Source organism: Cricetulus griseus, chromosome 10, assembly GCF_003668045.3.
Source record: "Cricetulus griseus strain 17A/GY chromosome 10, alternate assembly CriGri-PICRH-1.0, whole genome shotgun sequence".
NCBI lineage: Eukaryota > Metazoa > Chordata > Mammalia > Rodentia > Cricetidae > Cricetulus > Cricetulus griseus.
In genome coordinates, this window is record NC_048603.1 from 8,794,150 (window position 1) to 8,818,470 (window position 24,321).

Here is a 24,321-nt window from a genome sequence, read left to right on the forward strand (position 1 = left end):
TTGGCTGTCTCTATTGTATTGCTTCACTTCCATTGTGCAAATAGCTAGCCTCTTGTGTGTACAAGGCTTACTGTCACTGCTTGGGTGTTTATGAAGGTTAAGAGTTATATAAAGAAACAGATAAAAATCATACATTGATGTCAAAGAACCAAGAATGGGACTGTTGAATCTCTGTCAAAACATAGACACATCCCTTGTGGGTGGAGTGATAACTCCCATTTGGAGGTAATCATACTTACCCATTTGTTTCTCTGTTCTTACTATGCATATTAATCCCAGAGAAAAGAAAACAGAGCTCCAGAGTCTAAAGATGTCTATTTTATGGTCTTTTCATTGTAAGTTAACACCTTTTATCCATTATCCACTTAATTGTGGTTTAGGAAATGGTGAATCCTGCTCTGACTGGCAGTTGCTATAGCGATTCCTGGGAGACAAAAGCCAGGCATGAAGTATTCAGGTGAAATTTTTACCAAACTAATGTTTAAATTACATGTGGCTTTTACTTTGTTTATTAAAACATTTGGAATCTGCTCATCTGGGAGGGTGCAGCACTACCCTCCCAATGGCTCTGCCCTCTCTTTGATTGCTTTTGTGTGCACATCGGTGTCTTTCGCCGGAGTGGCTCACCGTCATGGGCTTGGCTCATCTTTTGCTGAGGATGGGTTGAGCCACAGAGAAGGCAATGGCCTGATCAGCCTAAGGCTCTTTGTTTTCTGAGTAACTGTTCAAACTTTGATTCTTTGATAGGAGCACTCTAACAAAAAGGAGTTTTCAAATTCGAATTCCTCTCCTTCCACTTAGAACACTGGTCAACATGGCTTGTATGTGCACCCACATGCATGTGTATCTGTGTGTGTGCACTGTGCACATCTGTGAATGTGATCTCAGAAGAGAACATTGGGTGTTCTCTGACTTAGGCCTTTGAAATGGGGGTCTATCACTGGATCTGGGGCTAGCGTTGCAGCAAGCAGGCCCTAAGCCTTCTGTCTCTGCTCTTCCCTTGCCATGCAGAGGTCACAGGAGTGTATCTCTCCAGGCCTGGTGTTTTGTGTGGGTACTGGGGTCCAAATTCAGTTTCTCACGCTTGCATTGCGAACACACTTACCCAATAAGCCATATCTTTGGACTCTGCCTCCAGATACCTTTTAGATCACACTAATCACAATATAGACAACTACTTCGTTGTTCAGTTGTGTATAGCATGTCTTCCCCTTCTCTGCTGGTGTTCCCCACTCAGCTCTCACCTTCTACACTTCACCACAGGCTAATCAGCTGGTGGTGTGTAACAGATCTCATGTTCTGCTGTGTTTCAGTTCAAGAAGAAGATATGACCATGGAAGGGTTGAGAATAGGTGGGTTGGAGGGTTGGCTTGGGCAGTGTAGATGACTAGATCATTAGGTGGGGACAGGGAACTTGTTTTTATTTCTGCATATGTGTCTTTGTGTGTGAACATGCATGAGCTCTTGGGCTTAGGGAATGCCAGACGAGAATGTCAGACCCTCTGGAACTGGTTACAGGTAGCAGTGAGCTGCTCCACGTGGGTTCTGGAACCAAACCCAGGACCTCTGAAAGAGCAGCAAGTACACTCAACTGCTAAACCGCATCTCTAGGCCAGGAAAAGGGGATTTGGATCTTCTGCTTTTCTCTTGACCAGGGACTTCATGGCTCAGGGGCTGATTTTTTTCTGTGATGATCTAAGGAAGCAAATTTAAGGGGTTTTCCCATCTGCCAACTTACTTGTTGGGTCGACTCAGTTCAGCCAACGTAGCTCAAAACCAGTCTTCAACAATACACACAAGAATGAACTTGGCTGTGTGTCAATAAAACTTTATGAATTTGCAATGAATTTAGGATCTCGGGTGATTTTTATATATTACATAAAATTCTCCTTTTGATTTCTCCAGTTACTCTTAGTTCATAGACAACTGAAATAGAGAAGCTGCTGCATCCAGAAGGGAAGTGTTTAACATATTTGGACGCAATGTCAGGAAAGTGGGATTCGGATTCCTACTAGCTCTTTGGAAGCCTGCGTTATTTTTTTTTTTTCTTACTCAATTTACCTTGAGCAGTCCGTCTCCCTGTCATGGTCTCCCAGTATGTACCAGGAAGTTGCTAATAATGCAAAAGCAAAGAAGTTTTTTTGAGGGCTGAACAAGGGAATATGCACTGCCTAGAGTTGTTCTTCACAAGGTGTGCTAATTCAGAGATGCAATTATGAGTCACAGATAGGCCTCTGTGCACGATGGGAGATGGACGACCTTTATGACTAGTTAAAACAGGAAGACGTGATGCTGGAAAGAGCTCACACAGACTAGAGTAAAGGTATCTCCACCCCTCCCTCCTCTTTCCTGAAGTCAACAGAACATCATAAAACCCTTTTATCCACCTGTCCCTGCCCACCTGCTCCTGGCCACCCTCAATGGACCATTTACAATGAATGATTCTCCAAGGAAACAGCTGCTTGTTCTCTGCATTCTGGCACCTTCTGTCACACCAAATTTAATCATTTTTTATTTGCTCCCTACTGCAGTTTCTAAGTGTTGACACAGTGCTTTCAGGACTGGTCTCATCATTTTTAGATCTTATGATGGCCATGTTTTATACCTCATAAATCTAGACAGGCAGAGTTTTGCTGAACATTACGCAGCTGTTGGGCAGCCAAAAGTGCCCTATCGGAGTCACCCATTAAAAACACAGTTAAAAGATACTTATATTTTCTGTGATTTAACCATTCCCAATTATTTCTTGTTCCTGTCCCTTTAGGAGAGTTTAGGGCTCAGGATTTGGTGGTGTGGGGGTGGAGGTGGGGGACAGTGTAGAAGAGAGAGTTATATCCTATTTGCAAGGAGTTTGCAAATAACCTAGAGACTGTCCAATTGGTGGTCTGCATCCTTTTTTATAATACAGTGGGATTTAAAAGTCCCTAAGCAGTTTTCATAGGATACCAAAACAAAAGCTGATTTAATTTTCTTTTAAAAAGGATGAAAGTCGCAAAGAGGAATGCAGTAGTAAAAGATTTTCTTTAACTTAGAGGACCCAGGCATCGGTTTATAGAATTTCAACATGGAGACCACTGCCAGTGTGTTTAGTTACTTCTTAACAGATGTGGCTGATGTTTTCTGAGATTGGTCATTGTCAAAGATTAAGCCTATGGTAGGAAAATTAGGATATGTGCGTTTTAGGAGTGAGGCTGCAATTAGTTCAATTATTCATTCATTCTATGCCTGAAAGCCTGAGTGCTGAATTCTTGTTGTGACCCTAGAATTTAGTAGCGCCAGGTGTCTTTTGGTAGATTATTTTGCTCCTATTTCTTACCTAGTTTCCCTTGAGGTAAGGAATCAGGGCACAGTGATTGCATTCACAGCGTAGATTTGTGAAGAATGGAAATAATAGGAATTAGGACAGACTGAGAATGGTCCCTGGCATGGAGCAAGAATTTGATGTGTTGACTTTGGAATTAATTTTTCATTTGCGTGTCTTCGGAATCCCCAGACCTGGGCTCCCCTCCTTTGTAAGATACGCAGTCTTGGTCAAGTTGCTTCCCTTCTTGATGCGAGGTTTCTCGTCCATAATGCCTGGATAACAACAGCACCTTTGTGGTGGTGCTGAGCTGAGAAGAAAATGTCATAGTGCATTTAATGCATTTAAATCACACTGCTCAGCAAAATGCTGATATCACTACATTTGTTACTTTTCAAGGGTAATTTGGGATGATTCTGAGACAATTTCCACTCCCAAACTGGAAAGTCCGCAGGTATTTGAGACGTATACAGTGCTTCTGAAAGTGAATAACTACAACCCGTCTTCTCCCTTAAAGCCAGGATCTTCAGGATGCTTTCAGTTTGCATGTGTTCTGACCAAAACCAGAAGGCAGGCAAGCTTCATTGCAGCAGGAGCCTGAGACATTCAGAGGAAAGTGGGTATAGTCAGTCAGTCACGCATGAGTTTGGTCCTCTGATATTTACTAATTAGATCCTGTTAAGGCTTAAATATAAGATGTCTGAACTGTATCATGTTTTGAACAGTTGACCTCTGACTAGTGGTGTTGTTTTGGGAGGAGGTTCTGGCAGCTAAGAGGTGACACTTGGCTAAGGGAAGGTCCTTGACAGAGTCTGGTCCCTGTCCTTGCTTTTGTTTCTCTTTCTTTGCTTCCTGGCCGCATGGCGTGAGCTGCTGTGCTCCGTCATGCGCCTGTCTGTTGACGGCACCTCTAAAATCGTGAAGCAAATGCATTCTTTCTGTAAGTTGTTAGTAGAGGCATCTGCTCCAGCAATGAGGAAGTGACCAATGCAGATTCACAGTATCTCCAAAGCACTAATCTTCTTGTCAAACCGTCCTTATCCCACCTAATTAAATAGATGTTCAAAGAAAGTATTTGTTTCATACCCGGCACATGAAAAGTTACAGACAAGGTTCTGATATTAAAAAAAATATATATGTTGAAAGAAGTGAATACCACTGCCAAATAGATAATAACGTAATAAAACCAATCATTTGTTGATTTAAATAAGGCCTAATCTCTCACCCTTTATAGACAAAAAACGTTAACATTGCTAATTAAAATTTAACATTATTAATTTTGAACTTATGAAGAGTGAAAGAACAAGAATGATGGTTGAGAACAATTTATAGTTTTGGTTCACAGAAAAAAAAAAAAGAGTCATTAAAATTGCCAGGACAGTTGCATTTTAAAAATACAATTCATGCGACAAATGATGCTCAAATAATTGAATAGTCACATGCAGAAACCAAGACTCTTAGTATGTAAAGGCATTCTATATCAAGGAAATACAAATTACAATGAAAGACACAAATCCAGAAATCCAGTATCAGATGGTGAGGAGGCTATGGAGGGAAAAAAAGTGTCTAAGAAACACAAAATGATAGAAATACATGGGGTGACCATGAAATTTCTGACAAAAGTAAACACATTCTTATCATAAATTCAACGGCTATAATCCTTGATATTTACTGATAGGAACTGAATTTTACCTATTTAAATTAATGTTCTAGAAATAGCAATATCACAAAGGCAGCAAAATGACCAGCGATCGCCTAAGGCTGTGTTCTGGGGGAGACGGATACACAGTAGAGAGGATTTGGGGGCAGTAAAATTCTCACGCATGACAGTTGTGTGGTAGATGCGTGCCATCATATACTTGTCACAACACATGAAACACCAGGTGTACATTGTCATGTAAACTGGGAACCCTGGGAGATGGCACTGTGCGGATACCCTTTGTCAGTTACAATGAACGGACCACTTTGGGGCGGGCAGGGTGTTGATAAAGGGGGAATACACGTGTGTGTCTGAGCCACTCAGGAAGCCTCTATACCTTCCTCTTACTTTTCTGTGAAACAAATACACTCACAAAATACTAAAACCATGAAAAGGGTAAAATGAATGAGTTTGTCTAGTCTTTATGTAAGAACTTCCTGTGAATTATTGAGAGGAATTTCCCTTCATGTTCTAGTGAAAGCACATGTTTTTCTAATATTATATGATAAGAATTTGTGGCCCCCAAATTTGGAGAAAGTGTATTAAATAAAGTTATCTATTTTAATAATAACTCAGACATCTCATCTCATGCCTCTTTATGAAATGTTGACAGAATAAATCAAGTACCTCAGTAAAAGAAGAGAGTACACAACATATCCTCATGTATTCAAGCGTAGCATTCATCCCGTATGTTTTATTTCACTAGACGTAACTTTGGAAGCTCATGGGTTAGCATTCATGTGGCACTCACTAAGTTGGTAGCATTGTCTCCCACACATTCTCAAGGTCAAAACCTAATGCTGTACCAGGCGCAATCGTGCCTCCCATCTGCTGGAACTTAAAGGCCTCCCAGAGACACTTTGACTTTGAACTGGCTCCAGTGAGTTTGTAATAAACATCTTCAAAAATATTTTTAGAGGAAACTTTCTCAAAGCATCAGATTAGCACTTTGAAATAGGAAAGAAAAAAAAAAGCCTTGCAAATAACGGGAAAAAGGGGACAATGACAGCGGGAATCCATTGCAAATGTGTAATTTTCAGTCTTTCATCTCAGATTTGAAAGGATTTTGTGTCTGCATTAATACAGTCTTCCCCTCTGTGCGGCTCAGGCTTTGGTATACATTACTCCCAGCTCTTGCCTATAAGGCTCCTGTAACCAGGAAGAGGGACTATATATGGCATCCCCAAGAATGTGCTGCCTGATAGTGAATGTGTATGGAGAAGAAAGTGAATAGCAATGGCCAGTGTCAGCTGTCAGAGTGTTTTACCTGTAGGCATGAGTGGAAACTCAGCAGAGTGTCAAAAGCCCATAGGAGCTGCAGTGAAATATCCACCCTACCCACACCTGTAGTGCTGACCACGCCCATCTGGGCGTGGTCACAGGTAAGGCCTGGGAGTGAGTTCAGGTCTGGGGTCCGCAAGTGGCTCGCTCTTGCCTGGCATCTGTACAGTCATAGCGAGCAGCCTGTGTGGATCCTTGGAGCGGGTGGCCATCAGCTTCTTGTGTAAGCAACTTCTCCCCGAAATAAATTATATTTACCCTATATTTAAACCTAGTCCAGTGAATTATTATCCGTGCCCCCACAATGAGGTTTTTATCTGTGTGTGTGTGTGTGTGTGTGTGTGTGTGTGTGTGTGTGTTTTCTTCTTGAGATAGGGTTTTCTATGTAGCCCTGGTTTCAGAGACTCTCTATGTAGAGTAGGCTGGTTGTAAACTCAGAGATCCACCTTACACTGCATCTTAAGTGCTGGGATTAAAGAAATGCCCTCCGGCTCCCAGATACATGTGAAGTTTTGCAACATTTTAGAGCTATCTTGGAGAAAACAATTACAGCTGTGGCCAATCCTTTGTATCCGTTCCTATCCAGGAGTACGGATTCATGGATTCATGCCAAATCCCCAAGCAATGTAGCAACATTTCTAGAATTTGGGAAGAGTTTCTTTGAGGGACCGGTTCAGAGCTGACATTCAGACAAGGCTGGGCTCCATTCAGGGCTCTTAATCATGGAGCCTATGGATCCATTTGTACCAGGGCTCACTCACATGTCCTGTCTTGATTTGCATGGTGGTTGAGTAATAGCCTATCTGTCCCCAATGTGGAGTAAAGGCTGACTTAAAATATTCAGCTTAGTCAAAATTACATTATTTGAGAATCTTTAAAACTAGCCAATAACTAAATCTGCTTGTTTGTTTTTTTTTCCTGCATTAATTGCATCATACTAAACCTCACCAGTCAGGCTGACACAGTTCCATGTAAAGTGGATTATTGAAGAGTAGAAGTTACAGGCAACAAGACGATAGATTTTAGATTGCACAGTCCTGGTTGGAATCTAAAAGGACTAGAAACTGCCCTTTGATTTCTCAGTTACTTTTAATTTGTCATCAAAACAGAAATGTTGACTTGGGAACATGTGTTCAGTTCTTTCTAAAATATTACTGAGAATTTGTGCTTTTAAAAGATTTAAGTCATTAAGTATAAAAGCCATTTATTGTTTGAAGAGCAAGCACGTGGGTGTTCAGGTTTAGCTCTATTGCTTATGAATATTCTGGAGAAAACATTTGACCACTCATGTTCAGACTTATTTGTTCTCTAATATCATGTTCCTTCTTTAATTACTCCCAGAGCCTTATGGCCAAACCCTACCTAAAGCACACTGAACCCACTCTATAAAACTACTAGTATCCTAGCTTTGAAGCCAGGAAAACTTAAGCAAGCAAGACAGGAAATTCAGCCACTTACACAGAGCTGAGGCCGGGCCTTGGGTCCTTCCTGAGCTCTGGCTTCTTGTCACGGTTTGTGTCTCCCTGTGCTCACACAAAATAGACTTTCCTTAGGATGTACCCATGTTGCATGCATTTGTCAAGTATTGCACAGTGGCTACGTATCATGTGTAGTCATTCAAATTTTGACAAACTATGCCAGAGGGTGATCAAAGTAAAGATAGGGCATTCCATTGATGTTAGGATGCTGTTTGGTCTGGCATGCCATTTTCGGTAATGAAGATAGAATCACGTTGTTATGGCAGCATAATAAGGTGTTTAAATATAGTTTCCTTTAAAGCCATGTTTTTAAAGGGATGCCAAATAGCCCAGGTTCACAGGCTGATACAAAGCTGACTCGGTGGTGACTGTAAATTGCACCTTAATTCTTTTGCTTCTCGTCCACAGGAGTCTCATTAGGTTTGCCCTCCTAACCACTTTTCCTCTTTCCCAAGTGTAATAATGCTCTCCAGTGAGCCCTATATGCTTGCCCCCCCCATACATCCTACAGTCTGTTCAGGTCTTGTGTCTTGTAGATGACCAGACGCCAGGCTGTGATTCATTTACATTACTCTCCGATTAAGGTTCGAGTTGCTCTGGTTGTAACTTCCGGCTGGCTGATGGGCATCCGGGGGCCGACTGTGCTCTCAGAAGCATTCTGTACAATTTTAGAGCCATTATCGTTTCGTGTCTTTGCTCACAAAATTTGCAGTTCTCTGTTTTAGACGCCGCTTCACTTTAAGAGCCTGAGAACTTTGGCATACGCTGTAAGTGGAGAGCTGCAAAAATTCTTTGTTGACAAAATGAAATGAAGCCACCTGTCCCAAAATTAACTGGAGAAAAGGCCACCATTATATTTGACAGCAATTTCATCTCCAGGAAAAAAAAAAGCGTGTTTCATCTTGTGCAGCATGATTTATGTGGAGAGGATTTCCTCCTAGATGTTTTAGCAGGTGTTGCTATCTGCCTCCCAATATTCATTTTCCCTGAGCAGTGTCATCATCTCTGACCTATAATTCCTAGCTGCAGATGCTCTTCCAGACTTCCTGGAAGGCTAAAGTTTCTCTGCAAACTAGGAGATGAGACCTTTGGATTTTGTCTCTTCCTAGGAAGCAGAAGAGAGACCTCAACATTTTGCATCCATTATGGGTCATAAAATAGCTTTTAGATGCTGGCTTATCTGGCAAGGGAAAGCCTAGCTCTCTGCTGTTCTTGAAGAGAGCCAATCTCAATTTCCTACATTTGTAATTAATTATTCCATGTTCTGTTTATTATAATTAATGCTTCTATTGTAGATTATTATACAATTTATTCTTTTTTTTTGTCCTTTCTGTTCTTTTTCTTTTCGGGTTTAATTCTTTGTAGTCAAACTTTCTTCTAACCAGTAGAGGTTGACTGATCATCCATCAGTGAGGGACAGGAGAGGGCACCAAGCTTACTTCCCTGAATCTGCAGCATCATTATTGTTATCCCAGTTTGCCCTTAATAATTAAACACACAATAATACAAGGTAGGAGAAAGTAAAAAAGACCTGGCTGCCATTTCCAAGAGAGAGTTATTATCTCACTGGCAAAAACTAAATACTAGTTACTAGATAACTGGATGCATTAAGCAATAGGTCTACACTTATGCAAGACAGATGGGATCTTATTTAAAGCAGAAGAAATTTAAATAGTAACACCTTAAGCAGCTGGTCAGAGCAGCAAGTTGGTGACCGATTTCCCTTACACAGAGAGAGGGGACTCATGCTGCAGAATTAGTGAGACAACCCAGCTAGTGTGGGAAAGCAGAGACAGCAGACTGGGTGGAGCTGAAGCTCCCTTGTTACAATGGTCACCATGGCTACACAGGATGCCTCGGCTTCCTGGCTGAGGGAGATAGTTTCAACTGTATTAACATCATACAAAAATATTTGGCTTGTTAATGGAGGTGGTATTAATATTCCAGTATGTATTTTGAAGAAGACAATCCATGAAAAGGTTAACAAAAACAAAAGTTCTTTTGGTTCCAGATGCTGAGACCATATGAATACCATCGTTCAGAATAAAAAGGGCACTGGGATATCATTTTTTTTTGACTCTAGTATTTACTTGAATGTGAAAAGCCTTAACATAAAATTTGGAAGAGATGTTATTGAAGACTAAATGCAATTGAAAAAATTGGTAGAAACACAATTTTGCAACCTGTACTAAATTTTAAGACCAGGACAGAGAACAGGGGTGCTTTATCTTCATTGGCATTCTGTCTACATGACCATAAAAGACCTGCTATGAAAGACCAGTGTTTTTCATTTTAATATATAAATACCTGACTGGAGTGCTAGTATAGCAGAGTGAAAAGTGCAAAATTAGCCTAGTATTTAAAATTAGTCTAAGGCTGTTTTTGGTGTGCTTCATTTTCTAATGATTTGGGACAATTTAACAACAAATTGGAATGTATTTGTCCAGTATTCGTGACATGAAAGGACCAGGCTTTCTAGTTCTTACAAGATGAAGAAGTTGTCTTGGATGAGAAACTTTCAGTTGTGAAACTCAGAAATCCCCAAGAATAGGGGGTGGTGCCACCTTCTGTTAACCATTTGTAGGTCTTTAAAACAAAGCAGATGTTGGCTTTAAAGGCCACAGAGATACCAAGAGACATTAAAAGATCAGGCTGCTACTGGGACTGAATTAATAAACAGACAAGAGTATTCCTATTAAAAGCTGGTGGAAATAAAGACAGAAATGTGTGAATGTTCAACTCATTAAAAACTCATGATCATAAACCCTGCTAGAATGCACAAGCTTGAGGAGAAGGACATTAGTGACCAGTGAGGTTTGAAATATTGTTCCGACAGAGGTAGGATATTGTCCTGTGACTGTTTAATGGGGTATTAATGAAGCTCAGAATAAAACATCATTTCTCCAAAATCAAATAGAAAATACAGCAGAATTCCTATCAGTATACATGCATGGACTTAGTACAGTCAAATTTATGATTTCTTCAAAGAGCTAACAGGGATTGTAAATGTATCTGAACCAGACGTTATTACGGTCATTTAATCCCCAGTACAACTATGTGTAGGAGATATTGTTCAAGTTGTTGTTTTTTATCACTGAGACAAATACATGAGTGAAACAATTTAAAGAAGGATTTGGACTCATAGTTTCAGTTCGAGATTGGGTAGATCTATTGCTTTGGGCCTAAGGCTGGGTAGAATATGAGGACGGGTATGTGGCAGAGTCTGCTGACTTCCTATTGAACACAAACAGAAGGAGAGCAGGCAGAACCAGGACAAAATATGACCCTCAAGGATATTTGCCTTCTCCCCACTGTTCTACTTTGTCTAGCTAGGCCCACCTCTGAAGGTTTCCATCACTGTCTAAGAATGCCAAAAGATTACAAATCTATCAAAGGTAGGTCAGAGATGTCACCATCACAGTGCATCTTAGTGACTGTATTTACTATCTGGCAGATAACCCTTCCAAGCATGAGATTTGGAGACACATTTCTTATTCAAACTGTAAGTAACACCCATTGTCTCCATTCCAAATTGGGGGAAACTGGGGTAGTTTTAACACAACAAAAGCGGGATGAAAAGTCAAGCTAATGGTTGTGGCATCCATCAATGTGCTCACTCTTTGGGTTGCAGGCAGTGAAAAGTGTGACAGGAAGTGAAGTCTATCTGTTGATTTACAGCTTTTCTTTGATTTGTGAGTGCTGCCTGGGTCTAGCAGTATGCACCTGTATTCCTAGTACATGGGAGGTGAATATATGCACTCAAGATCATCTTTAGCTACATGGTGAGTTTCAGACATCTGGTCTACATGAGGTCCTGTCCCCAAAACAAAAACTAGTAAGACACATGCAGTACCTTGTGGAAAGGACAATACCTGTTGGGTACCAGGGGTGAAGCTGCTGTCTTCCAAGTTACATTTAAAATTCTAATATGCTTGTGGGTAGAGTACAAGCCATGGGCTTTGGAATGCCATAAATTTGTACTCTTCTTGGCTTTGTTATTAGAGAAGTGTCTGTCTCTCATTTTTCTGAGACAGACAGACAGACAGACACACACACACAGAAAGAGACAGAGAGAGAGAGAGAGACCCAACCATTCTAACTTGCAGAAATACTTGTCAAACTGGATAGCTTTATGCAGAAGTATGGAAATCAAGCCTCTGTTTTCATCATGCACAAAACTTAACTTCAAATGGATAAAGGATCTAAATATAAGAACTGATACCCTGAATCTAACAGAGGAGAAAGCAGGGTATGATCTTGAAGTCACTGGCATGGAAAAGACTTTCTGAACAGGACCATGGCACAAGCATTAAGAAAATCATGGGATCTTATGATATTTTTTTTCAACTAAAGACACCATTGCTCAAGTAGAGAGGCTGGCTACAGAATGGGAAAATGTCTTTACTAACTATACATCTGAAGAGGGTTAGAATCTAGACTACATAAAGAACTCAAAATTAATGCCAGGGGTGGCGGCGCACACCTTTAATCCCAGCACTTGGGAGGCAGAGGCAGGCGGATCTCTGTGAGTTCGAGGCCAGTCTGGTCTAAAGAGGGAATTCCAGGACAGCCTCCAAAACAATACAGAGAAACCCTGTCTCGAAAAACAAAAACAAAAACAAAAAGTACTCAAAATCAAACAGCAAGAAAACAAATAATCCCTTACAATGGGATGCAGAACTAAATAGTAGGTTTTCAAAAGATAAGTTATAAACAAACAAGAAACACTCTTAAAATGGTCAACATCCTTAGACATTGGGGAAATGGAAATTAAAACTGCTTTGAGATATTGTCTTACCCCACTTAGAATGGCTAAATTCAAAACACAAATGGTGACAAATACTGACATGGATATGGGGAAAAGGGATCACTTATTCACTATTGATGGGAATAAAAACTGGCAGTGCAACCATGATGGAAACACGTGTGAAGGCTTTCCCAAGAGCCGGAAATAGATTTAACATATGGTCCACATATATCACGGTTGGGTATGAACCCAAAGGACTCCATATCCTACTTTAGAGATATCTTCTCATGTTTGGTTGTCACTTTTTTTTATTATTCACAATAGTCAGAAAATGACAACAGCCTAGATGTCTATCATTTGACGAACAGATAGTGAGAATGCATCATAGTTACACCATAAAGCATTATTTAGCTATTAAGGAAAAGGGAAATTGAAGTTCACAAGGAAATCAATGGAGCTAGTGAGAACCATTCTGTGTGAGGTAATTCTGATCTAGAGAAGCAAGCGTTGCATGTTTTCTCACACATGTAGATGTTATGCTTGAATCTTGAGATATGTGTGATGCATTTGGAAGACACGTGGTATCAGGATATGGAACAGGAAGGGTTCAATTGGGGATGGGGAGGGTACAGGAGGAAGTGTGGGAAGGGATAAAACAACATTAACATGAGAGAGAGAGAGAGAGAGAGAGAGAGAGAGAGAGAGAGAGAGAGAGAGTGCACTAAATGGAGTTACCCTATAGCAGTGCTAATAATCCTACTAGACACAACAGGCTAATGAATACAAAATCTAGCGTCAGGAATGTTTCATGTCCTTTGGGGATGGTGAACAATGAGGTACCATAAACTCTCAACCATTTCAGGGCATTACCGTTGCTCCTTGCTACCGTCCAGAACTTGGTGGTAAGACCACATTGTTGAATGCACCGCATACTTGAGTCGTAGAATCTGACAGATCATTAGTGTGGATTTGGGAGTGTCATCTTTACTTGCTAGCTTTGATAGTGCTAGCAGGTGGTGTGCAAGCTATAAGAGAAGAAAAGCCATCACCCATCCTACCTAGCTGTGCAGTGTTCAGACTACAATACAGACCAGGAATACATGCCCATTGGTGTAATGATGGTACTAACAGGAGTAGCAAACCACTTTCTGATTGGATTTAAGTCCCACTCCACAAGGTGACACTCATGCCAGACACAATTGTGTCAAGAACCTAGGGCTATTCAGGTCATAGTACCTAGGGGAGAAGCCACTATTATTTTTCTGCGGAATGGACCAATTCCTACTAAACCAACATTTAATATTTTATTGTTATATCCATAGATCAATATATCCCCCAACCCTCAAAGGAGAACTTCTGTTTTCTGTAGAATATGATTAAAGCAGAGATTATTATCATGTGAAGGTGCAGAGAATAAAACTCTGCAGAATACTCAGTCCTAAAAGGACTACATATTCGGACCCACTATGCCACCAAGGCTCAGAGATCACTGAGGGAGAGGTGGCAGGAAGAATTTGAATGAAGAATCTAATAGCTTGAAGTGCTAGATGGCTAAAAGAAAACCTATCTGGGACATAGTAGGACAGTTGCACACATGAGCTATATGAATGTCCAGCTGTTATAACAGCCTACATAAACACTCTGCAAATCCAATCCGGCCCAAATTCCAGCTTGGAGAAAGTAGCTGGATACAACATCTTACCCTTAGCCATGTAGCAGGTGGAAGTTGCTAGTTATTGGAAAAGGAAGGGTAGGTTATCTCTAAGAGTGCAGTCACTGGTGAGAAAACCACTTTTCGGTGATAGACCATACATACAAGAATATTTTGAGCAGCAAAACTGGTTTGGACAATTAGATGCCTATACATTAAAAATAATTAGGCTTGCAGGCTTTATTAAAATAGACTGTTTCTAATGCTACTCGTGTGATGAAAAACCCAGACAGAATAGCTGAATTTCAGTGATTTCGTAAGAACCATTCAGGAATTATTCCCAGTCATGTGTTGCAATCACTTAAAGCTGGCAGAGTTAGTGGTCTAGTGTCTAAGAATTACAATTGAAAAGTTAGAAAAAAAAACCCTAACCAATAAGACACGAACCCAGGTTCAAATGAACGCTGGCACTTGATGGTTTCTTTCCTTTCAGCTTTTCAGGATTATCTGAACAAGGCCACAGGGATCTAAGCAATGCCAAAGGATTAATTGTTTCTTGATCTAGTATTTTGAAATCAATACTGTTACTCCTAAAGATTCGGATGGGAAAGATGCCCAACTACTGTAATGACTTCCAAAATGCAGTTGTTACCAATCACACATGGTTCACATTGCCTTCTTTAGGCTAGGTATTGGATTCTGAGGACATTCTGAGGGCTGTCCTGTAGAATTCTACTTTTCTCTGTTCTAATTCCTTCTGCTTTTCTACTAGTCCATTTACAGCGCCATTAGAGAAATTTATTATAACTGGTTATCTCTAATTAAAAAGAAACATTCAGAATCCATTGCTGTAGGCACACGAAGGAAAATGTTAATTTTAAGACTGATTGATACCATTTCTCAATTATAGGATGGTTTTATGAGCTTTCCAACCATGGCAGCTAGGAGCAAGCCACTAAGCATGGGGAACACTTAAATAAGTTTTAAGCAAATATGATTATTTGCTTAACTTGGAAAGATAGGCATGTTTATTGGGATACCTTCATAAACCCATAATGACTTAGAGAAGGTGGCTAAGTATAGACAGAATATAACATGCTAGAGAACTCTCACCCAAAAGGAAATAATTTATTCTCAAATTCATGGGGAGAAATTGTTGTGCTCATCCCATTTGGCTCAGAATCATACTTCTGTCCTCCGTTTCCTACTAAGTCCCCTAATTCCAACTCCGATGGAACATTTTTTTCCCATTAACTGAATTACCTAATCATTTGGGCTAAAACCTTCTTGAGTTTATCATTCAACTATACACCTATTATTTTGATATTCAAAGCCCATCTAGCTGTACTGTGTGAGAAGTGAGAAGTAGGATATCCCCTACAGTCACAAACATGGTACTCCCGTGGCCACTTGGGATTTACATCTAGGCCAGAAATGCATCTTGCCCCTTTCTCTTCTTGTGTTTCTTCTCAGCTTTGCCCCTTGAGAAGACAAGCCCATTAGATTGATAACTGACATCAAATGTGAAAGTGTTTGCAGTAGTCCCAGTTCTGTTGACATGGATTTGTAACTACTCTCTAACTTTGAGCCTCCACTGTTTTCCCCAAATGTAGACAGGGTGCTCCTGCCTTGACAGCCACTGCTCCTAAGGAACAAGAATCCCAAGTTTGCTGGCAGAAGAAATGGGAATCTGGTGCAGAATACAGAAGTTAAAACCAAGATACTCACTTGGTCTCTCAGATGTACCAGCTTAAGGAAGGTCAAGACAATGGTCTCTCACTTTAAGGTACTGTGATTACTTTTTCTTTCATTCATGTTCACTACAAGACTCTTAAGTTTATATTAATGATAGCTTCCTTAGCACTTGAAAACGAATTTAGTAGAGAACCAGTAAAAATACACGTTTAACTGATGAAGACCACCCACTGTCACAGTACATAGTAGATACTCAGTAAACATCCATTTTTTAACTGATGAAGAAGACCAACCACTGACATAACACATAGTAGATAGTAGATACTCAGTTAGAAAATCCATGTTTAATTGACGAATGAAGCAGATCAGATACTGACATGATTACGAATGTAATATGATCCAAACTTAGAGAGGCACCTTTAACAGATTGTCAGTGTGAATACTGTCGGGTGGTTTTCTGCATTGTTTAGTCAAATCTCACTATCCTGGGAAGGAACCACCAACATCAGCAGTTGATAAAGAGTAGTGTACCCAATTCCAGACATCGAAAATATCCCATCTTTATTTACAGTGCTTGGTCATGTATTCGGTCATGAAAAAAAATAGAAAAGAAGACTTTACCGCCCACACCAGCTTATTGTGGACAGACCTTTAGTTTTCAAAAGAGGAGTTAGAAGATGATACTATTGGATATGAGCTAAGTTCCTACTATGGGATGCTGAAGTAACCCTACTGGCATTAATTTCCTCATTGAAACAAGACTAAAAATTTACCTCCCATCTTTATGGTACAACATTCTTGTCAAATTTAAGCTTTCAAATGTGTTACGTCACCTTCTTTTATTCTCGTTTTCTTTTCAGAAATTCTGGAATTTTCTTTCCCTTACTAATAAGGATACTATAATTTGTGCTATTAAAAAATAATAAAATCCAGTCTGACAGATTCTGATGTACAAAGAGTTATAGCCAAGAGATTTAACTATGTTGGGCTAAGCTGATTTCATAAAGCAGTCGATATTTATGTAGAAAGTTGAAGGATATTATAAGAAAAGGTAACAGTATGCTCCTAAGCATTCATGCATAAAACGGTTTAGTTTTAGTGTGTTCAGAGAACTGCAAGTCCAATGGGATAGGACACAGGTAAAAGTGTTGTAATCAGGAAAGCAAAAACAAAAACAAAAACAAAAAAAAAACAAAAAACAAAAAACAAAAAACTGGTAATCAAAAATCGTATTTAAATGAAAAATGCTTGTGCAAATTCTAAAGGAAGTAGAGAGCTGTCAGGAATGTTTTGGTAGTTACACATTGTTTTGTGGGTTTTACAGTGACTGCTCCGGTGATCTGAAAGATGGGTTGACTTGAGCCTGGTTTGAAGCTTCCCTTTACAATTAAGACCTTCATCTAAACAAGTTATCAGTGTGCTAAGACGTTTAAAACTATGTATTCATTCAGCTTACATATTATATATTCAACCTATTGGGGACTAACTGACCCCTAGGGAAACAACTGTGACTAGTCTTAACCATTTTGGCCATGCCTACCTACTGTGATCCTGGTTTTTCCTTTGTGATTCTTTCATGCTCCTGATTCAGAACAATCTCCTTCATCCCTCCCTCCCTCCTCCTCTCCCTCCCTCTCTCTCTGTTTGTGTGTGTGTGCATGAGAGAGACAGAGACAGAGAGAGAGAGAGAGAGAGAGAGAGAGAGAGAGAGAGAGGTGGTGACCAAGCCTAAAAGCATGCACTGAAGGCAGTGAGGGGTTGAAAGGAACCCCCACCCCCCTTCTAAAATACACGGGAGTCAGGCAGGTATAGATTAACAATATCTGATTCTGGCTTTCTGTGTTGTTGAGTTAGCAAGGCCAGAAAACGAATTCTCTCCCTTCTGAGTGTACTGTAGAAGAGGAAGACTGAAGTCTCTCATTCTTCATTACTGTATTTATTGTGCTGTTTTTATAGACAGAGAGCACAGCCATTGTTCACTACTGCTACAACTACCTTTCAGACCAGATTGGTCTGACCTCTCAGATTTGAGACCACACTCAAAAGATTTCTTTTTGACAAGAGAGCACAACTCTTCTCAATAAATGTGGCTCACTCTTGGGTAAACGATGTGGCGTTGGCTTTTGAGGTAAAATTTGCATACAAACCCAATTTATTTTGGGTATACAACTCTGTGGATTTTTTTTTAATTACATCACACATTGTGTGACGGTCACACGTCACACAGAACATTTCAGCCATCCTAAAATCTCTCTGTATCGGTTTGCTATCGGCTTCTCCCACCCATTCTCAGCTCCAGGCAACCCCGACTCCCTGTCTGTCGCTATAGCTTCCCGGCTCTTTCATACCGATGTTCTTCCATTAGGCACAGGCATTATTTTAAAGAAAATATTGCTATATCATGTGCACATCCTTATTTCACTTTCTTCACTTAGCACAGTGCATCTGAGGTGCATCCGTGCCCCTCTGCATCATTATTTTTGCTTCTTTCCATCGCTTAGCAACATTGCATTTGGTATGAATATCTAACAGTGTGTTGATACTTGTTTACTACCCATGGACAGCTGGCTTGTTTCTGGTTTGGGGCTTTACCAAGAAAGCTGCTGTGAGTATTCAAATATGAGTCTTTGCTCGTCCCTATGTCTTCTCTTTCTCTTCTGGAAATACAGAATTGAGTTCAAAGGGGAGGCACGTATCAGGCATTCCTAAAATGAGAGTACTGTTTGCTCTGTCCGTTATTGCTACACGAGAATTTTAGTTGTCATGCATTCGGACACCACCACCACTAAAGGCACTATGGGCTTTTAGTCGTGGCCATTCCAGTAGTATTTTGTGTAGCCTTACGCTTACTGAGAAATTAATGAAGATGCTAACATCTTAACGTTCTGATGTACCGTCCTAGGCTTTCTGTGAAGTACTGATTAAAATACTTGAAGTTGCTTGAGAAAAATGAATTTTCTTATTTTCTGCTCAAAAGAGAAAATAATACATCTTAAATGTAAGTTATTTCGTGGGCAAATATTTTGTAGCTATTTGCTCCTAATATACCTTTCTTCTTCTTAAGTTAGTGTGTACTAGTTACACAGAACATTAAGTGCTAATGATTTTTTCACCCGTGCATGTGTTTGTCTCTTTAAAATAATGTCTTGTGAGGCAACAGTAACAATTTGTATTTATTTATTTATTTATTCATTTATTTATTTATTTATTTTTGAGGCTGACTTAGGACCAACCATGGAGCCAATCAGGCCTTGAAATTGAACCCAGTTTCCTGTCTTCCTGATTGCTGGGTTTATAAGCATGTGTAACTAAAATCGATTGAAAAAATCAATTTTTTTCCTCTTTCATGATTCTATTCTAGCTAAACATGGCCTAGCCAAAGGTCACAAGTATTGTCCATTTAATGTGAGAAGTTTTGTAGTTTTGCATCCTATATTTAAGAGTATGACACGTTGTTAGTTGATTTGTTCATGAAGAAATACGCTCAAGGTATTTTCTTGGTTTATTTTGCTTTTTTATGGCCACTGTGATAGACATTGACTCATTTGCTTTATACAGTTGATTTGTACTTTTAGGATACATTTTCTCTTAATGTTTCCATTTTTAAAAAAAAATCAGTTTTATTCTTATCTTTAAAACTTCTCTAAGTTTAATTTGGTTTTCTTTTATAGCTATGGAGGGAGAAGGGAGGATAATGCAGTCAGAAAAGGAGGAAGAAAAGATAAAGAACACTAAAGATATTTTTCTTTCTTTTTTTTTTTTTTGGTTTTTTGAGACAGGGTTTCTCTGTGTAGCTTTGGAGCCTATCCTGGCACTCGCTCTGGTGACCAGGCTGGCCTCAAACTCACAGAGATCCGCCTGACTCTGCCTCCTGAGTGCTCAGATTAAAGGCATGCGCCACCAATGCCTGGCAACTAAAGATATTTTTAAAAACCATATGGAAACATTATTTTATAAGCATCCTTAAAAATACATATACAACATAACACACACACACACACACACACACACACACACACACACACACACACTAAATAAAATTATGACTCATGTTGTGACAATGTTCCTCCAAGGACCATAGCCTATCTAGCAAAATCCCCAGGACCAGACACAGGTAATCTCTCTTTGTGTTGTTAGAAGAGAAACTCCCCAGACACTATAGGCTATTCACATTGCCATTGCTTGCTTCCCAGGATTGAAGGTAGGACCCTATTGCTGAAGACCCTACAGGCTTTAGACATAAGACTTGGAAGAATCAAGATAATACTGACTGGAAGCCTCCTCCCTGAAGACTAGCTCTTGTATTATTGGAAGGTGCTATATTGGCCACCAAAAGAGAGAAAAATCAATCAGTAGCTTCATTCAGCCATAAAACCATGAGCCACACAACATGATCAGCTTGGCAAGACATCCCAAATGGTGCAACGGTGAACTTTTATCCTAGAAGTAAGCAACAGCTCAGCTGCCTACTCAAACTTAAGACCTATTTACTAGGAAGAAATTCATGACTGGTACTGTAAATCTAACCAACTACCAGTGGCTGCAGACATCATGGACCCTAGGAGAGAAGCCACCACTCCTGTCATTTTTCTAATCCAATATAATTAATAAATAGATTCTAAATACTTATCCTTATACCCACAGGTAAGTGTGGCTTTCGCCCTTGGTTTTTTGAGACAGGGTTTCTCTCTATTGCTTTGGAGCCTGTCCTGGAACTCGCTCTGTAGACCAGGCTGGCCTGGAACTCACAGAGATCCACCTGCCTCTGCCTCCTGAGTGCTGGGGTTAGAGGTATGCGCCACCAACGCCTAGCTCAAAGAACCTTCTTTTTGGAGCACATGGTGGCTACTACAGAGACCCAAAACTTGTCAAAAAGAAGAGATTAAATGATCACAGGGTATCTAGGACAATGGTACATCTGCAGTACAACCTCCATACTTAGAGTTCAGGGAGCCCTGTAGAAGAGGGGACAAAGTGATCCTAGGAACTGGAGGACTAAGCCTTCTGCCAGGTAATATCTTCCAGGTGTGACAGGGATGCTACGCGCAAGCTGTCTCAAGATGATCTGCATAATGACAACACCAGATGACAACCGATCTCAGCATCGAAAATTTCACAAGGTCCCACACCCAGATGAAGAGCTAGAGACAGTCAGTGGCAGCTGAAGGAGGGAGAATCTGTCTGTTGCACAGGCTATTTCCATTCTCCTCGCTTGCCTCCCAGGCATTGGTTATCAAGTTCAAGCAATGCAAGTATATGAGAGCAACAATGGATGGATTCATTAGATAGTGAGTGTGTATGGTGTGTTTATGTGTGAGTGTGTGTAACAGTAATACTTATAGAGCAAGAGATCATGAATTTGAGAGGGAGTTGGAGGGATATGATAGGAGTTGGAAGAGAGAAGGGTAGGAGAGACGTCAGTACAGTACTCATGTATGAAATCCTCAAAAATCTGTTTTACTAAATATCTAAAAACTTAAAGAACTTATGTTAACTGGTTGCATGATGTTCTGACACATAAGTAACGCTTAAATCTTGTTAAACTAATGTGTCTCCATGATAAGTTTATTGACTGTTATCAATAGGTATTTGTTGAATAAGTGTTCAGTGCTCCAAATTTTCTACTAAACCTACCCCTCAAATTTCATGTTATGATTTGATTTTCATCCAATTAAAAATATATCCTAAATTCACTTCTGTTTTCTCCTTTGAAATGTGTGTTGTTTGGAGTAGAATTGCTTACTATGCAAGTGGGAACAATATCTTTCTGTTATTGATAGTTGTGCAGATTCTGTTGTGCTCAAGAAATAGACTTCTATACAGGATTTCAGTTTCATTTGAAGATTTACAAAGACTTACTTTGTGAAGGACTGTGTGAACTCTTTGGTGTTTTCTATGTACTCGTGATCAAGGGGTGAACTGTAGCTGTTGGGTAGAATGCAAATGTCAAATAGGAATAGGACAATAGGCTGACAATGCGCTAATCTGTACCCTTGAGGGTTATTTCTACTTGGTCTAAACACTCCTGAGAGGCAACTGCTGACATTTGTGTGTTGCTTTATGTATCTACTTAAATCTTACCACTTTTTCTGTTTCAAAGCTCTAATCACATTACTATTTTAATGTATGTTTTATTTTTAAGTGACACGGAAATCATATTTATGAGGTAAAACAAGAAAATGCTGTATGTGTATATAATATTGAATGGTTGGGTTGAGATAAATAGCATTTAGTCTCTACTGTTTCTTTGTGTTTGGAACCTTCAAACTGCTCTCTTAATTCTTGATAAAGCATGTAATATATTGTTATAAATTATAGTGAAATTTTATTCTGCAAAACACTAGAACTTTACTGCTTTTATCTTAATTAATTTTGTTACTCATTACACAACCTGCTCATTTCCCATGACTTCTTTCTTTTCTCCTTCTCTAGAAATGACTATACCACTTTACTCTTATTTGAGGTCCCTGTTTTTGTTTTCACCTGCTTTTTGAAGGATTCAGGATTAAGTCCAGTGCCTGATGCATGACAGGCAAACTCTCTCATAGTGAGTGGTGCATATCCCCAGAAAAGTCAGTGTCTTGTAGGTCAAAAATTAGTTGCATTTTATTATCTTGTTTTAAACCTAATCTAATAATCTCTGCATTGTGGAGAAGGATTAGACCATTACAACCAGTGACTATATTCTGGTGCTCTTACAGCATCTAATATATATTCTATTTCTACTTAGTGGTTTTCTTCTGTTGTGCTATTTGTTTTCCTGCTTGATATTTTTTATTAAACACCAGACATTATTGAAATTTATATTTTCAGAATTATATTTAGTTCTACTATTTAAATGGTGCTAGGCTTTGCTCAGTCAATGTTTACTTGCTTTTAGTCTTACACCTTCAGGGACTGTTTGTGATACTTGTCTGGGATGATCAGGAGAAGGGTTCATTTTTCCAGGCACATACTACAGGGAGTTTGCGTGTGTGCTACGATGGGGCTGGACTATTGTTTTATTAAATTTATTTTTTAGATTTCATTTTACATTCCAACCACAGTTATCCCTCCCAGCCCTCCTCCCGTCCACTTCTCCCAACAGGTAAGGGCTTCCATGGGGATTCCACAAAACCTGCTACATTAAGTTGGGGCAGGAACAAGCCCCACCCTCTGCATTAAGGCTGAGCATTGTATCCCCTTACAGGGAATGGGCTCCATCAAGCTAGTTCGTGCACAGAATCCAGGAGAAAGAAGGGAGGAGGGAATACATGAGCAAAGGAGACCGAGATCATGATGGAGAAATCTACAGAGACCGCTGAACCAGGCTCCTGGAAACTCATGAAATCTGGATGAAACCTGTGGGGCCTCCACGGGACCAAGCTAGGCTCTCCGTATGTGGGAGACAGTTGTGAAGCTTGGGCTATCCAAGGGGACCCTGGCAGTAGGACCATTGTCTTTTTAAGTTCTTGTCTTGTTCATTTGGGTTTTTCCAAATTGGAGTGCAGTTTGCACATGCGTGCACGCAAGCTTCTCACCAATCTCTGCTGGCTGAACAAACACATTCATTAATTTGTTTATTTGTTCAATTAAGGGTGGGGGGAGAAGCTACCATTGAATTAAAAATATTTGTACTTGTTACCATGTAAGTAAAACTATTATAAAATTTTTCATTGATTGAGTTGACAAAATTTCCATTAAGTTTGTAGTATATAATTTTAGCTAGATTTGAAAGCAACTAATTTGGAGCAACTCAAAATAGCAGCTGTTTCAAAGTAGAATATCAATATTCTAAGGAAGCTATGGGAGAGTAGAAAGAACATTAATCTTCCAAGCTGAAAATCTGAATTTGAGTCCAAATTCCCTTATTCTTGCCTGAATGATCATGAGCAAGTTATGAATGACTTTCAGAGGTAAGCAAACCGTGGCCTGAGGACCTGCCATCTGTTTTGTGAATATAGCAGTATTGGAACAAAACCACATTCATTAGCTGAAGCATTGCCCATGGCAGCTTGCTCATTGCAGCAGCTGAGCGTTTGTGATGGAGTTTGAACGGCTCACAAAGTCTCCCATAGTTACTTTCTGGTGTTTAATAAAGTTCTCTGAGTGTAGCCACAGAACCTCAAATTATTTATCTGCAAAGACAAGAGTGGTCATGTCCACACCGATGCCATTACTTTAGGATACTTATTGTGATATATATGTGTGACATCTTTAGAACTGTTCGGGCCAGTTCACAGCTGACCGAGCTAGTGGGAGCTCACTGACTCCAGACTGACAGCTGGGGAACCTGCATAGGATGGAACTCTGAATGTGGGTGACAGTTGTGTGGCTTGGGTAGTTTCTTCGACCACTGGCAGTGGGCTTTTTGGAGCCCATTCCCTATGGAGAGATACCTTGCTCAGCCTAGATACAGGAGAGCCTTGGTCCTGCCTCAATTGGATGTAACAGACTTTGTTGACTCCTCATGGGAGGTCTCACCCTCTC